The following is a 15,362-nucleotide window of genomic DNA, read 5'->3' as shown; positions in this document are numbered from 1 at the left end:
ACAACCGTGATTACTACAGCCTTCGTCTCTGGGAGAGAGGGATGGAGAGTTGGAGGATAGAGGGAAAGGGGTGGAGAAGCAAGAGAGGGAAAGATGGATGGAGGAGAGACAGAGGTGGAGGGTTTGGTGTGAAGGCAGTCTGGGAGGATAGAGGGGCGTAGGAAAGAGTGATAGATGGGTGGAGGACAGAGGTAAAGAGGAATAGAGGAGAGAGAGAGACGCAGAGAGATAGAGGTGGGTGGGAATGAGGCAGAGCTGTTTAAGGGAAAGCCATTGTGTAGCGACCGCCTGATCGTGGCAGTAAAGAGTGAATAATGGGGCTTGATTACAGTCCATGAACGGCACATCGTTCAGAATCAATCGTCGAGCACAATTACAGGAGCGCCAACAGCAGCCCTCTCTCTCCCCGGACAGAATAGGAAGGGATTGTGTCAGAGGACATCATCCTCCTGAAAATGACTTGTTGCCTCCTCATATGGAACCATTAGAGCAGGTGCACCCACACCCACGAGCATTTCCTTATGCACTTAGGACACACACACACACCTTCTAAAAAAGCTTTCACAGTCACCTTAACATGCACATTCACACACCTCACACACCACATAACGCTGCATCAATTAAAGCACATTAGAATAAAATCTACTCCGACAAAGACTGAGTGGTGTCTGTACACATGGACACACAAAAGCAATATATAAGTGATATACCAGATGATACAGATGGTCCTTGTCTCAGGTATGTGTTTGGGGTTCTGGATGCAGGGTTGATGGTGCAGCAAGCCTTACAGTTCCAGGCTGTTGCCCCTCACAGGAAGTGCACACAGGAAGTCCCTCTTGACCCCATCAGGTGCTGTCACAATTCTATAGCATCCATTTAAAAACATATTGGTGCAGAGGAGGGGCAGGAAGGCTAAGAATTTATATATGGGACAAGATGTCTATACTTTATGATGTTTTCTGTACTTTGGGAAAACACAAATTAAAAGTAAAGAAATAGTAAAGAAAACAAAACGATTAAAAACAGCCAGGTGAGGTATCTGGCAGCAGGTTTGTGTGTTGTTGACATTTGATTGACAACTGTGTGGATGGTTGTGATGGTGACTGTTTCTCTGAAGGATCCTGCCCTCTGGGGGAGTGGTCAGTGTGAACATCCAATCAGCAGGCTGCTTGGGGACGGACACTGAGGTCAAGACGCTGGAGCATGTACAGGTCAGAGAGACAGGTTCAAATGTTATTACCAAGACACCACTTCCCCTAACTGTGTGTGTGTGTGTGTGTGTGTGTGGGGGGGGGGGGGGGGTGTATGCGCACGCTTGCTTGCATGCGTTTGTGTCAGTATGTAAATTGAAAAGGTTTTGTTTTTTGGCTGCTTTCTCCTTTCAGAAAGCGTTGGTCAGGGCATCGCTGCAAGTGTGATTGATGGATGTGTTGCCATGGGAATGTGCTGTAAACAGGGGCAGGCTGTCAGTCTTTAAAAGCTCGGCAGCAGCTCACTCTGCGATGTGCCATTGTCACACCAGATGTGCTGTGTGAGATGAACGGGGGCGGGTGGGTGTACACTTCATCTGTTTATTTAAGTCATTCATCTAATACTAATACACCCCTACCTCTCTCTCTGTCTGTATCCTTCTCTCTCAAACATACACACACACAATTGTCCCTTTCTCTTTCTATCACATACTCTCCCTCGCTCTCATACTCAAGTACACATGCCAGGTGAAGGTGAGTCTCAGCAGTGTGTGTCGTGGTGACCTCTCCATAGCCCTCGGCTGCTGGCCTGAGGAACTGGACCCTGATGAGCATTCAGTCCTGGGGTGAACATCCTCACGGCGTCTGGACACTCAAGGTTAGCTGCAGTCCTTTACCATGTTTACACCCACAGAGAACTTTAAATTCACCTCACACAGCAAATTCACGAGTGTACATTTAACTCAGAAAGGGTTACATTCATCACTTCGACAGTGTTCATATAAATCATTTTAATCTAGTTAAATGAACACTTTTGAGACTAACCTCTGTTCACGCCAATGTCCCATGTTTTGTGTGTGTGTGTGTGCATGTGTAGGTCAAATGGGAATCAGGCCTTGTAAACAGTTGGAGGTTTATAGATAATTTTTAAAAAGCTGGCAAGAGGAAAGGGACCTCCCCCTCCCTACACACACACACACACAGACAGACAGACACACACACACACACACACACACACACACACACACACAGACAGACATACATACACACTCACGTCCTCCTGCAGATTTACTGTCCCCTTTGTGACCAATTACTCAGGCCCAACGCTGTGGAGACACAGAGAAGACAGCAGAGCGACACACAGGCTAGAGTCACAGTGCTCAACACGCATTAACACTGGGAGTTGACGATGCTTGGGTTCCGCCTCGACAACATCCGCTGAAATGGCAGAGTGCGAAATTCTAAATAAATTACTATAAATATTAAACTTTCATACATTCACAAGTGCAAAACACCAAATTAAAGGTGTACTTCTTGTTAATCTAGCCATCATGTCAGATTTCCAAAAGGCTTTACAGCGAAAGCACACCATGCAATTATGTTAGGTAAGCGCCTAGTCACAAAAAACATGCAGCTATTTTCCAGCCAAAGAGAGGAGTCACAAAAAGCAGAAATAGAGATAAAATGAATCACTAACCTTTGATGATCTTCATCAGATGGCACTCATAGGACTTCATGTGTCACGTTCGTCGTAACGAGGAGACCAAGGCGCAGCGTGATGAGAATACATTCCTCTTTATTAAAGGAAGAATACTTAAACAAACTAACAAAACAATAAAATGAACATGAAGCTATAAACACTAGTGCTGACACAGGCAACTATACATAGACAATAACCCACAGATAAACCAAGGAATATGGCTACCTAAATATGGTTCCCAATCAGAGACACCGATAAACAGCTGCCTCTAATTGAGAACCAATGTAGGCAACCATAGACATATAAACCCCTAGAATAGAAAACCCCTAGACAATACAAAAACTAAACACACCACCCTTGTCACACCCTGACCAAACCAAATAATAAAGAAAACAAAGATAACTAAGGTCAGGGCGTGACATCATGTTACACAATACATGTATGTTTTGTTCGATAAAGTTCATATTTATATCCAAAAATCTCAGTTTATATTGGCGCGTTATGTTCAGTAATGTTTTGCCTCAAAAACATCCGGCGAATTTGCAGAGAGCCACATCAATTTACAGAAATACTCATCATAAACTTTGATGAAAGATCGAAGTGTTATGCATAGGATTAAATATAAACTTCTCCTTAATGCAACTGCTGTGTCAGATTTCAAAAAAGCTTTATAGCAAAAGCACACCATGCACACCATGCAATAATCTGAGTACAGCGCTGAGCCACCAAAACAAGCCATGTTGTGGAGTCAGTAAAAGTCAGAAATAGCGTTATAAATATTCACTTACCTTTGATGATCTTCATCGGAATGCACTCCCAGGAATCCCAGTTCCACAATAAATGAATGTTTTGTTTAATTAAGTTCATCTTTATGTCCAAATACATCCTTTTTGTTTGCGTGTTTAGTTCACCAATCCAAATGCACAAGGCGCGAGCAGTCCAGACGAAAAGTCAAAATTTGCATTGAAGTTTGTAGAAGCATGTCAAACGATGTATATAATCAATCTTTAGGATGTTTTTATCATAAATCTTCAATAATGTTTCAACCGGACAATTCCTTTGTCTTTAGAAATGAAAGGGAACGGAGCTAGTGCTCACGGTCGCATGCGATCAACAACTCAAGGCTTTCAGCCAGACCCCTGGTTGAAACAGCTCTTATTCGGTCCCCTTTCACAGTAGAAGCCTGAAACAATGTTCTAAAGACTAAAGTGCAGTCTGACCCCATTTACACTGTATATTGGATAGACAATCACTTGAAAAACTACAAACCTCAGATTTCCCACTTCCTGGTTGGATTCTTATCCTCACAGACATAATTCAAACAGTTTTAGAAACTTCAGAGTGTTTTCTATCCAAATCTACTAATAATATGCATATCTTAGCTTCTTGGCCTGAGTAGCAGTCATACTCTGGGCACACTTTTCATCCGAACGTGAAACTACTTCCCCTTTGCCCAAAGAGGATTTATTAACACACTGCTAATCAGCAAACACAGCACACAACACAACTATTGCCCTTAACTTACAGCAGCTTACTGTAAGTCAGCCGACAGACAACACATACTGTTTGTATGCATACACACATACACACACACACTCAACACGCAAAAACGTACTGTAACTTAGCAAACAAACAACACACACACACATTTACAGTAAACATGAACACAAATATGAATACAACGCACACTTTGCACTACACACTTGGCCACAGAGAGAGGGATGCCTTAAGACACAGACTAGGTAAGGATTTAACACAGCTATCTCCTGTATCAGTGTTTTACTCAAGGACAGTGGAGGGTGTGGAGGAGGCTGGAGGGGTGTTTCTGGAAGGACTGGAGATAGTCTTTATTGATTTGTCATGATGACAATTGTCAAAGAACATGGTGGTGAAAGAGCTAGATGGAATTGAAAGAGAAAAAGGAAGGCTCCGCGCCGTGACCTTCCAGCACGCTGAAGGATATCACCGCAGGGCAGTAAACGCTGTAAGACATGGTAGACTCTCTCTCTCTCTTTCTCTATGAGCTCACACTCTCTCTCTCTCTCCTTACTCTCCCCCCTTTTTTTCTCATCGTTTGAGCACATTCTCTCTCTTTGAGCTCTCTCTTTTTCTGTCTCCACTCTCTATATACTCTACACTGTGTGTCTCTCTCTCTCTCTCTCTCTCTCTCTCTCTCTCTCTCACCCTCTCTCTCTCTCTCTCTCTCACCCTCTCTCTCCCTCGCTCTCTCTCTCTCACCCTCTCTCTCTCTCTCACCCCCCCTCTCTCTCTCTCTCTCTCTCTCTCTCTCTCTCTCTCTCTCTCACCCTCTCTCCCTCGCTCTCCTCTCTCTCCTCTCTCTCTCTCTCTCTCTCTCTCTCTCTCTCTCTCTCTCTCTCTCTTCCTCCTTTCTCTCTCTCAACCTGCCCAATCTATAACCCGCCTCTGTAATAGCCCAGAGGAGGCAGAGGAAGCTGGCTGGTTTGTTTACACTGGAGTGGGAACATTAGTGTACATGAATATATCCCTGCTCAGTAGAACACTGTTGCCCTTCTGCAGTGTGAAACTGAGGTAACGTCACATAGGAAATGAAAAGTACAGTATGACAATTTAGACCCAATTGATTTGTTTAGTGTTGGTTTCTACAACAATAAAGACTAGTACCCATGCATGGAGACACGCACAGAGACACACGTATACACACACACACACTGGCACATTGATATCAAACACATATACACACACAGAGCGACAAACACACACACACCCCTGCTCAACCTCCTCTAGCTCACAACTGCCCCCTCTCTGCCCACTCAGCACACCACAGCCCCTGGTGCCCACACGGATGGCATGGTAGCATGGCATCATAGCACTATGGCTCGGCTTCAGAGTTTTTAGAGGAGAGGTCCCTATTCCCAGTCGACTGAAAAGAGCTGGGATAGAGAACTAACTGCTAGAGTAATACAATAAGTGTGTTTAGCCTACAACAGTGTGGCTGTCATGGCTGACAGATGATGTACTATGCCTTCGGAAAGTGTGCAGACCCCTGAAATTTCTCCACATTTTGTTATGTAACAGCCTTATTCTAATATTGATTTCCCTCATCACACACAAATCCCCATAATGACAAAGCAAAACAGGTTTATAGACATTTATTGATCTTTTAAAAAAAAAATTATGTCAACTGAAATATAACATTTACATAAATATTCACACACTTTGCTCAGTACTTTGTTGAAGCACCTTTGCAGCGATTACAACATTGAGTCTTGTTGGGCATGACGCTACAAGCTTGGCACACCTGTATTTGGGGAGTTTCTCCCATTCTTCTCTGCAGATCCTCTCAAGCTCTGTCAGGTTGGATGGGGAGCGTTGCTGCACAGCTGTTTTCAAGTGTTAATCGGAATGGCCGATTAGTTAGGGCCGATTTCAAGTTTTCATAACAATCGGTAATTTGCATTTTTGGATACCGATCATGGCCGATTACATTGCACTCCACGAGGAGACTGCGTGGCAGACTGACTACCTGTTATGTGAGTGCAGTAAGGAGCCACGGTAAGGTGCTAGCTAGCATTAAACGTATCTTATAAAAAACAATCAATCTTAACATAATCACTAGTTAACTACACATGGTTGATGATATTACTAGTTTATCTCGCTTGTCTTGCGTTGCATATAATCGATGCGGTGCCTGTTAATTTATCATTGAATAATAGCCTACTTCGCCAAACGGGTGATTTAACAAGCGCATTCGCGAAGAAAGCATTGGCATTGCACCAATGTGTACCTAACCATAAACATCAACACCTTTCTTAAAATCAATACACAAGTATATATTTTTAAACCTGCATATTTAGTTAATATTGCCTGCTAACATGAATTTATTTTAACTAAGGAATTTGTGTCACTTCTATTGGGTTCTGTGCAACAGAGTCAGGGTATATGCAGCAGCTTGGGCCGCATGGCTCGTTGCGAACTGTGTGAAGACTATTTCTTCATAACAAAGACACCTTTTCGAAAAAAGCACAATCGTTGCACGAATGTACCTAACCATAAACATCAATGCCTTTCTTAAAATCAATACACAGAAGTATATTTTTTTAACTCTGCATATTTAGTTAAAAGAAATCCAGGTTAGCAGGCAATATTAAACTAGGGAAATTGTGTCACTTCTCTTGCGTTCATTGCACGCAGAGCCAGGGTATATGCAACAGTTTGGGCCGCCTGGCTCGTTGCAAACTAATTTTCCAGAATGTTACGTAATTATGACATAACATTGAAGGTTGTGCAATGTAACAGGAATATTTAGACTTATGGATGCCACCCGTTAGATAAAATACGGAACGGTTACGTATTTCACTGAAATAATAAACTTTTTGTTTTCGAAATGATAGTTTCTGGATTTTACCATATTAATGACCGAAGGCTCGTATTTCTGCGTGTTATTATGTTATAATTAAGTCTATGATTTGATATTTGATAGAACAGTCTGACTGAGCGGTGGTAGGCACTAGCAGGCTCATAAGCATTCATTCAAACAGCACAATCGTGCGTTTGCCAGCAGCTCTTCAGTGTGCTTCAAGCATTGAGCTGTTTATGACTTCAAGCCTATCAACTCCCGAGATTAGGCTGGTATAACCGATGTGAAATGCCTAGCTGGTTAGCGGGGTGCGCGCTAATAGCGTTTCAATTGGTGACGTCACTCGCTCTGAGACCTTGAAGTAGTTGTTCCCCTTGCCCTGCAATGGCCGCAGCTTTTGTGGAGCGATGAGTAACGATGCTTTGAGGGTGGCTGTTGTCGATGTGTTCCTGGTTCGAGCCCAGGTAGGGGCGAGGAGAGGGATGGAAGCTATACTGTTACACTGGCAATACTAAAGTGCCTATAAGAACATCCAATAGTCAAAGGTTAATGAAATGCAAATGGTATAGAGAGAAATAGTCCTATAATTCCTATAATAACTACAACCTAAAACTTCTTACCTGGGAATATTGAAGACTCGTGTTAAAAGGATCCACCAGCTTTCATATGTTCTCATGTTCTGAGCAAGGAACTTAAACGTTAGCTTTTTTACATGGCACATATTGCACTTTTACTTTCTTCTCTAACACTTTATTTTTGCATTATTTAAACCAAATTGAACATGTTTCATCATTTATTTGAAAAATCATAATCGGTCGACCTCTACTCCAAAGACGTTTTATTGGGTTCAAGTGCAGGCTCTCGCTGGGCCACTCAAGGACATTCAGAGACTTGTCCCGAAGCCAATTATGCGTTGTATTGGCTGTTTGCTTAGGGTCGTTGACCTGTTGGAAGGTGAACCTTTGCCTCAGCCTGAGGTCCTGAGCACTCTGGAGCAGGTTTTCATCTCCTAGTCCCTACCGCTGAAAAACATCCCCACAACATGACGCTGCCACCACCATGTTTCACCATAGGAATGGTGCCAGGTTTACTCCAGATGTGATTCTTGGTATTCAGGCCAAAGAGTTCAATCTTGGTTTCATCAGACCAGAAAATGTCTCATGGTCTGAGAGTCCTTTAGGTGCCTTTTGGCAAACTCCAAGCGGGCTGTCATATGCCTTTTACCGAAGAGTGGCTTCTGTCAGAGTGACCATCAGGTTCTTGGTCACCTCTCTGACCAAGGCCCTTCTCCCCCGATTGCTCAGTTTGGCCGGGTGGCCAGCTCTAGGAAGAGTCTTGGTGGTTCCAAACTTCTTTAATTTAAGAATGATGGAGGCCACTGTGTTTTTAGGGATCTTAAATGTTGCAGAAATGTTTTGGTACCCTTCCCCAGATCTGTGCCTCGGCACAATCTTGTCTCTGAGCTTTACGGACAATTCCTTCGACCACATGGCTTGGTTTTTGCTCAGACATGCACTGTCAACTGTGGGACCTGATATAGACAGGTGTGTGCCTTTCCAAATCATGTCCAATCAATTGAATTGTTTTATTTTACTTTATTTAACCTTAATTTAACTAGGCAATTTACCACAGGTGGACTCCAATCCAAATATATGTTTATTTTCATTTTTATAAATATGCAAAAATGCCTAAAAACCTGTTTTGGCTTTGTCATTATGGGGTATTGTGTGTAGATTGATGAGGAAAACAATACATTTCATCCGTTTTAGAATAAGGCTGTAACGTAACAAAATGTGGAAAAAGTCAAAGGGTCTGAATACTTTCCGAATGCTCTGTATATACTAATAATACTAATACAATCTCTGGTGGCACATCTGAATTCCCTCCTTCTATGCCCCCAAAAGAACCCAGATAATTCCTCCATAAACACAAATGGCATACAAACAGTTATAAAGTAGATACATGTACTGGAAAATACATTCAAATACACATTCATTCTCACAAGCACACAAACACTCACTCTGGCCCAAGGTGGATTTCTAAAGGTGCATGCATTTGCATGCATTTGCATGTATAATTAGTTTGGGGAGATCAAGCGATCCAACCGCCCCTTTGTGATTATTTATTTTTCTTTTTTGGGGGGAGCGGCCCTCCATGTGAATATCGCCCACTGGCACCGCATCGCAGATGGTCGGGCTGAGGGTACCACTGAGTGTGTGTGTGTATATGTGCCCGCATTTGTGTGTGTATTTGTGTGTATGCATTTGTGGTGTGTGTGTGTGTGTGGGGGGGGGGGGGCTCCCAGGGTGCTGAGCGGCCACCGTGGCCCTGTTGTGGATGATTTATGCATTAGAGGGAGCAGAGAGAAGCTCGGGTTCAGCCAGAACCTCCAGTCTCACACACTGCTGGTCCCCCGTTGCTTTACATATGTAAGCCCAGCAAGACTTCTGCTGGCATCCTCCACAGCACCCCCCCCCCCCCCCTCCCTCTCTCGCTCTCTCTCTCTATCTCTTTTACTCAATCACACACTTTCTCTGTGTATATATGTGTATTTCTCTCCTTCTCTCTGTCTTACTCTTCGTTATTTTTCACACCTTGTCTTTCACTCACACGCGGTTCGTCTTCTCTTGTCTTTTTAGTCTTTCCTACCTTGTCTTACTCTTGATCTCCAGCAATCAACTACTTCTTGGTCTATCTATCACTTATGATCTCTGATGCTTCATCTCTAATCTCCTTGTCTCTATGTACCCTATACCTCTCTACATCTTTGTAATCTCCCCCCACTCCGACCTGAGTTAAGTACAGGTAAATGGAATGTAATACCCGTTTTATGCACTTTTCTCTCTATGCGTATTCGGACCTTGAACTGAAGCATGAGAATAGTGTGCTATTCACCTGCTATTCATTTTGGGTGGAGATGGAATAAATGAAGGTGTGGTGGAGGTGTGTCTACAGATAGGCATATTCTGATCTTGACTTATTTCCCTAATATTCCAACACCTTTACGCACAAGGAAACCGTGAATAAGGTCTAGCCAACCTACCGGTTCCAAGTGGAAAGAGCTTCTACTTTATTTTTTTCGGATAGAAATATCACCATTCTCCATGCACTGTAATTTACCATTTGAAAAGAGCTATTGATAAGAACTAGGTAAATGAGTAATCCATTTGGATAAGGGAATTGTGTATATATATATATATATATATATATTACACTTGTTTTAAATATATTTTACCTTATAATCGCTGGAGATAAATGTGAAATCAGTCATATGCAGCAAACTGAAGCATATCGACATATCAACTTTCCCACAGTAAAGTTCATGAAATGCTGCGCCAACATGCAGTTATCATGTTAAATATTAGCCACTATCAGTATCAACCTTCAGTAGGCCTAATAAGAAGACATATTCAACTGCCAATTTACTGTTAGTTCCCTTTAGCTGGTATAGCCTACATTATCATTCCATTTAATGACATTGTTTAGTTTACCTGCATTTGCTTCCTCTGCACAAGCTGTCACGGACATGTGGTTGTTGCTGAGGATCATTAGTAGCAGTTGATAATATAAAAAAAAGACATGAAAGCTAATTTAATCTAATCGTTATGGAGCAAAGCGCAGACCAAGCCATTACAGTTGGAACCCGACACAATGGTCAATGCTTGGCTGTGTCATCACACGGTCCCATGGTTACTGCAGGCAATAGATGAGGGTATAGCCTACTATTGTACACTATTCTCCCTATGATAATTCTATGTACACTAATCTTCCAACATTACCTTGGGTTAAAGAACGGAATGTGGCAATATTCAGAATTAATCAAACCACTGATTTCTATCATTCCTGCATTAAGGCTCGACAAACCTGTTTTTTTTATGATTCATAACTACTTTCCTAACCAAATATGCACATAGTTAGATGGCTTTCTTTCATTGATGTCTCATATTCTGAATATATTCTATTGAGCCTGTCGACAAAACTCCAACTAAAAGGTACACCGTATTTAAAGGGATGGCTTAAGATACACATTTTGATACGTTACAGCCTTATTCTAAAAGAGATCAAGTTAATTGTTTTCCTCGTCAATCTACAAACAATGCCCCATAATGACAAAGCAAAAACAGGTTTTTAGATATTTTTGCACCTTTATTAAAAATAATAAACTGAAATACCTTATTTATATAAGTAATAAGACCCTTTGCTATGAGACTCGAAATTGAGCTCAGGTGCATCCTATTTCCATTGAACATTCTTGAGATGTTTCTACAACTTTATTGTTGTCCACCTGTGGTAAATTCAACTGATTGGACATGATTTGGAAAGGCACACACCTGCCTATATAAGGTCCCACAGTTGACAGTGTATGTCAGAGCAAAAAAACAAGCCATGAGGTCGAAGGAATTGTCCGTAGAGTTCCGAGTGTCAAGGCACAGATGTGAGGAAGGGTACCAAAAAATTTCTGCAGCATTGAAGGTCCCTAAGAACACAGAGGCCTCAATCGTTCTTAAAAGGAACACGTTTGGAAGCACCAAGACTCTTAGAGCTGGTCGCCCGGCCAAACTGAGCAATCGGGGGAGAAGGGCCTTGGTCAGGGAGGTGACCAAGTACCCAATGGTCACTCTTACAGAGCTCCAGAGTTACTCTGTGGAGATGGGAGAACCTTCCAGAAGGACAACCATTCCACCAATCAAGCCTTTGTGGTAGAGTGGCCAGACGGAAGCCACTCCTCAGTAAAAGGCACAAGACAGCCCATGTGGATTTTGCCAAAAGGCACCTAAAGGACTCTCAGACCATGAGAAACAAGATTGGCCTGTTGAAATCAAGATTGAACTCTTTGGCCTGAATGCCAAGCGCCACGTCTGGAGGAAAACTTGCACCATCCCTACGGTGAAGCATGGAGATGGCAGCATCATGCTGTGGGGATGTTTTTCAGTGGCGGGGACTGGGAGACTAGTCAGGATCAAGGGAAAGATGAATGGAGCAATGTACTGAGAGATCCTTGATGAAAACCTGCTCAGGACTGGGGTGGAGGTTCAACTTCCGACAGGACAACGACCCTAAGCACACAGCCAAGACAACGCAGGAGTGGCTTCGGGACAAGTCTCTGAATGTCCTTGAGTGGCCCAGCCAGAGCCTGGACTTGAACCCGATAAAACATCTCTGGAGAAACCTGAAAATAGCTATGCAGCACGAGAAAATCCAGCGGTTCAATTACATTTATTCAGCGTGGAAGGGAACCACGCTTGCAAAGCCCATTACGCACCCTCATGCGTAAGTCTGAATACCAACTACTGAGAAGTGCGTAGGAAAGGCGAGTGTAAGAAAGGCGGAAATCTGGACCTAGGTGGCCTAGGCGCCTTTATTTCTTATAATGTAGCTGTTTCTCACTCTGTTTTGTCTCAAAGTATTAGTCAATTATATTGCCTCTCACTTTCCATTTTTATCTCTTACATATACAACTTTACATGCAATTTCACATATGTTTTTATATTTTTAATACACAAATACTAGTCCCATAACATTTGTACAGACAACAGGGGATTACGACGTTTGACATTTACAGCAAATCCAACAAAGAATCTCTTGTTAGACACAGACAGACCAAACAAACAAACCAATCAGATATACTGATCATCACCTATAAATCATCAATCATAGTTCCATATCCATACGATCTATGATTGTGATGTTATAAATATGTTTTCGCATAAAGTCACACATAAAGTGCCCTGTCAGGGAAATAAAAGTGAATTGAATAGAATTGTATTTAATTCAAATTGAAATGCAATTGAATTGATTGGAATTTGTGTTTCCATTTCACCTGTGAGACTATTGGTGTCAGAAAGCGATCCGGCTCTACATTAGAGCATGGTCTCCTCTCTCTCCTTTCAGCCATGGACGGCCGGCTATCGACCCACCTGTGGCATCACACTGTTTGTTTACCAACAACAAATCAATGCTGCGCTCAGCTGGGGGCTGCTGGGAATGGGCTCTGTTCCCCTCGCATACTCACTCAACAAACACACACACACCGTCAACACACAAAAACACGGCCAGTGTGGTCAATGCCACACAAATTGACTGGGCTATAATGTGTTGGACTGTTTGTGAGTGTTTGACTTATTGTTGCCTTAGGGCCTAGTACCTGACAGTACATGTGTATCTTTATACACATTGACAGAGTGCTACGGTGAAGATAGGTCTATTAAGATTAGATTAAAGGAATTCTGTAAAGACATCAAACTAAATGCTGTAAAGAAATGCTGTGTATATATACTGAACGAAAATATAAACACAACATGTAAAGTGTTGATCCCATGTTTCATGAGCCAAAATAAAAGATCCCCAAATTTTTACAAATGCACAAAAACCTTATTCCTCTAAAATGTTGCGCACAAATTTGTTTACATCCCCTGTAAGTGAGTATTTCTTCTTTGCAAAAATGAAAGATGCTGATTAAACAGCATAATCATTACACAGGTGCACCTTGTGCTAGGGATGATGAAAGGCCACTCTAAAATGTGAAAAACGAATTCTGATTGGCTTGGCCTGGCTCACCCAACTGGGTGGGTTGGGCCCCTGACCAGTCCTGTAAAATCCATAGATTAGGGCCTCATTTATTTATTTCAATTGGCTGATTTCCTTCAATGAACTGTAACTCAGTAAAATCTTTGAAATTGTTGCATGTTATATTTTTGTTCAGTATAAATTCTCTATTAACTAAGTGTTTCTGTGTGTAAAGTGTTGATATTAGTTAGACTGTTTACAGTCGGGGTGTGTATGTAACAGTGCTGTGTCCCGGACCCCCAGGTGACAGACTACAAGGGGACAGTGGGCCGCTGTGTGAGGGTTAGCTCAGAAGAGGCAGCGGTAGCCCTCCCTACACGGTACGAGGCATCCGTGTGTGTGTTTGTGTATGTGTGTGCGTCATTCTGTCTGCCTGTCCGTCCGTCCGTTTTTCTGTTCTTGCGTCCGTCAGTCTGTCCGCTCTCTATCACCCATCATGAAAGTCTCTCTCTCCTCATACCAACTGTGAGTCCACTCCCATTTCCCCACTGCTGTACAGTGACTGTTGTGAAGTCAGTTCTACAGTACGTCTCTCTCCCTCTTATCCGTCTCTTCAACCTCTCCCCTCCCTCCTCCCCTCTGTGATAACTGCAGTCATTTCTCTTGGCCGCTGCGGCAGGTGGTGACCAGGGGAAGTCTGATGTGTAATTACTGAGTGACCCCGGCTGACCCCTGGAGCCCCCTCCTCAGTGTGTATCAGCTCCCGGTGCCCTCACACGCACATGCACACACACACACACACACACATTCAGTTGAAGTCGGAGGCTTACATACGCCTTAGCCAAATACATTTAAACTCAGTTTTTCACAATTCTTGACATTTATCCTAGTAAAAATTCCCTGTTTTAGGTCAGTTAGGATCACCACTTTATTTTAAGAATGTGAAATGTCAGAATAGTAGAGAGAATTATTTATTTCAGCTTTTATTTCTTTCATCACATTCCCAGTGGGTCAGAAGTTTACATACACTCAATTAGTATTTGGTAGCGTTGCCTTTAAATTGTTTAACTTGGGTCAAACGTTTTGGGAAGCCTTCCACAAGCTTCCCACAATAGGTTGGGTGAATTTTGGCCCATTCCTTCTGACAGAGCTGGTGTAACTGAGTCAGGTTTGTAGGCCAGCTTGCTCGCACATGCTTTTTCAGTTCTGCCCACACATTTTCTATAGGATTGAAGTCAGGGCTTTGTGATGTCCACTCCAATACCTTGACTTTGTTGTCCATAAGCCATATTGCAACAACTTTGGATGTATACTTGGGGTCAATGTCCATTTGGAAGACCCATTTCCGACCAAGCTTTAACTTCCTGACTGATGCCATCTATATTGTGAAGTGCACCAGTCCCTCCTGTAGCAAAGCACCCCACAACATGATGCTGCCACCCCCGTGCTTCACGGTTGGGATGTTGTTCTTCGGCTTGCAAGCCTCTCCCTTTTTCCTCCAAACATAACAATGGTCATTATGGCCATACAGTTCTAGTTTTATTTCATCAGACCAGAGGACATTTCTCCAAAAAGTACGATCTTTGTCCCCATGTGCAGGTGCAAACCGTAGGCTGGCTTTTTTTGTGGTGGTTTTGGATCAGTGGCTTCTTCCATGCTGAGTGGCCATTCAGGTTATGTCGATATAGGACTCGTTTTACTGTGGATATAGATACTTTGTACCTGTTTCCTCCAGCATCTTCACAGGGTCCTTTGCTGTTGTTATGGGATTGATTTGCACTTTTCGCACCAAAGTACGTTCATCTCTAGGAGACAGAACACGTCTCCTTCCTGAGCGGTATGACGG

At 42.8% G+C, this 15,362-nt stretch overlaps 1 pseudogene; it reads left to right on the top strand.

Annotated features, from left to right (window-relative positions):
- LOC139377300 (PC3-like endoprotease variant B) overlaps positions 1-15,362 on the top strand; it is a 139,241-nt pseudogene that overhangs the window by 120,922 nt on the left and 2,957 nt on the right.

The sequence above is a fragment of the Oncorhynchus clarkii genome, chromosome 2 (assembly GCF_045791955.1).
Source record: "Oncorhynchus clarkii lewisi isolate Uvic-CL-2024 chromosome 2, UVic_Ocla_1.0, whole genome shotgun sequence".
Taxonomy (NCBI): Eukaryota; Metazoa; Chordata; class Actinopteri; order Salmoniformes; family Salmonidae; genus Oncorhynchus; species Oncorhynchus clarkii.
Note: the sequence above shows the minus strand (reverse complement) of the source record. Positions and strands in the feature narration are given on the sequence as shown.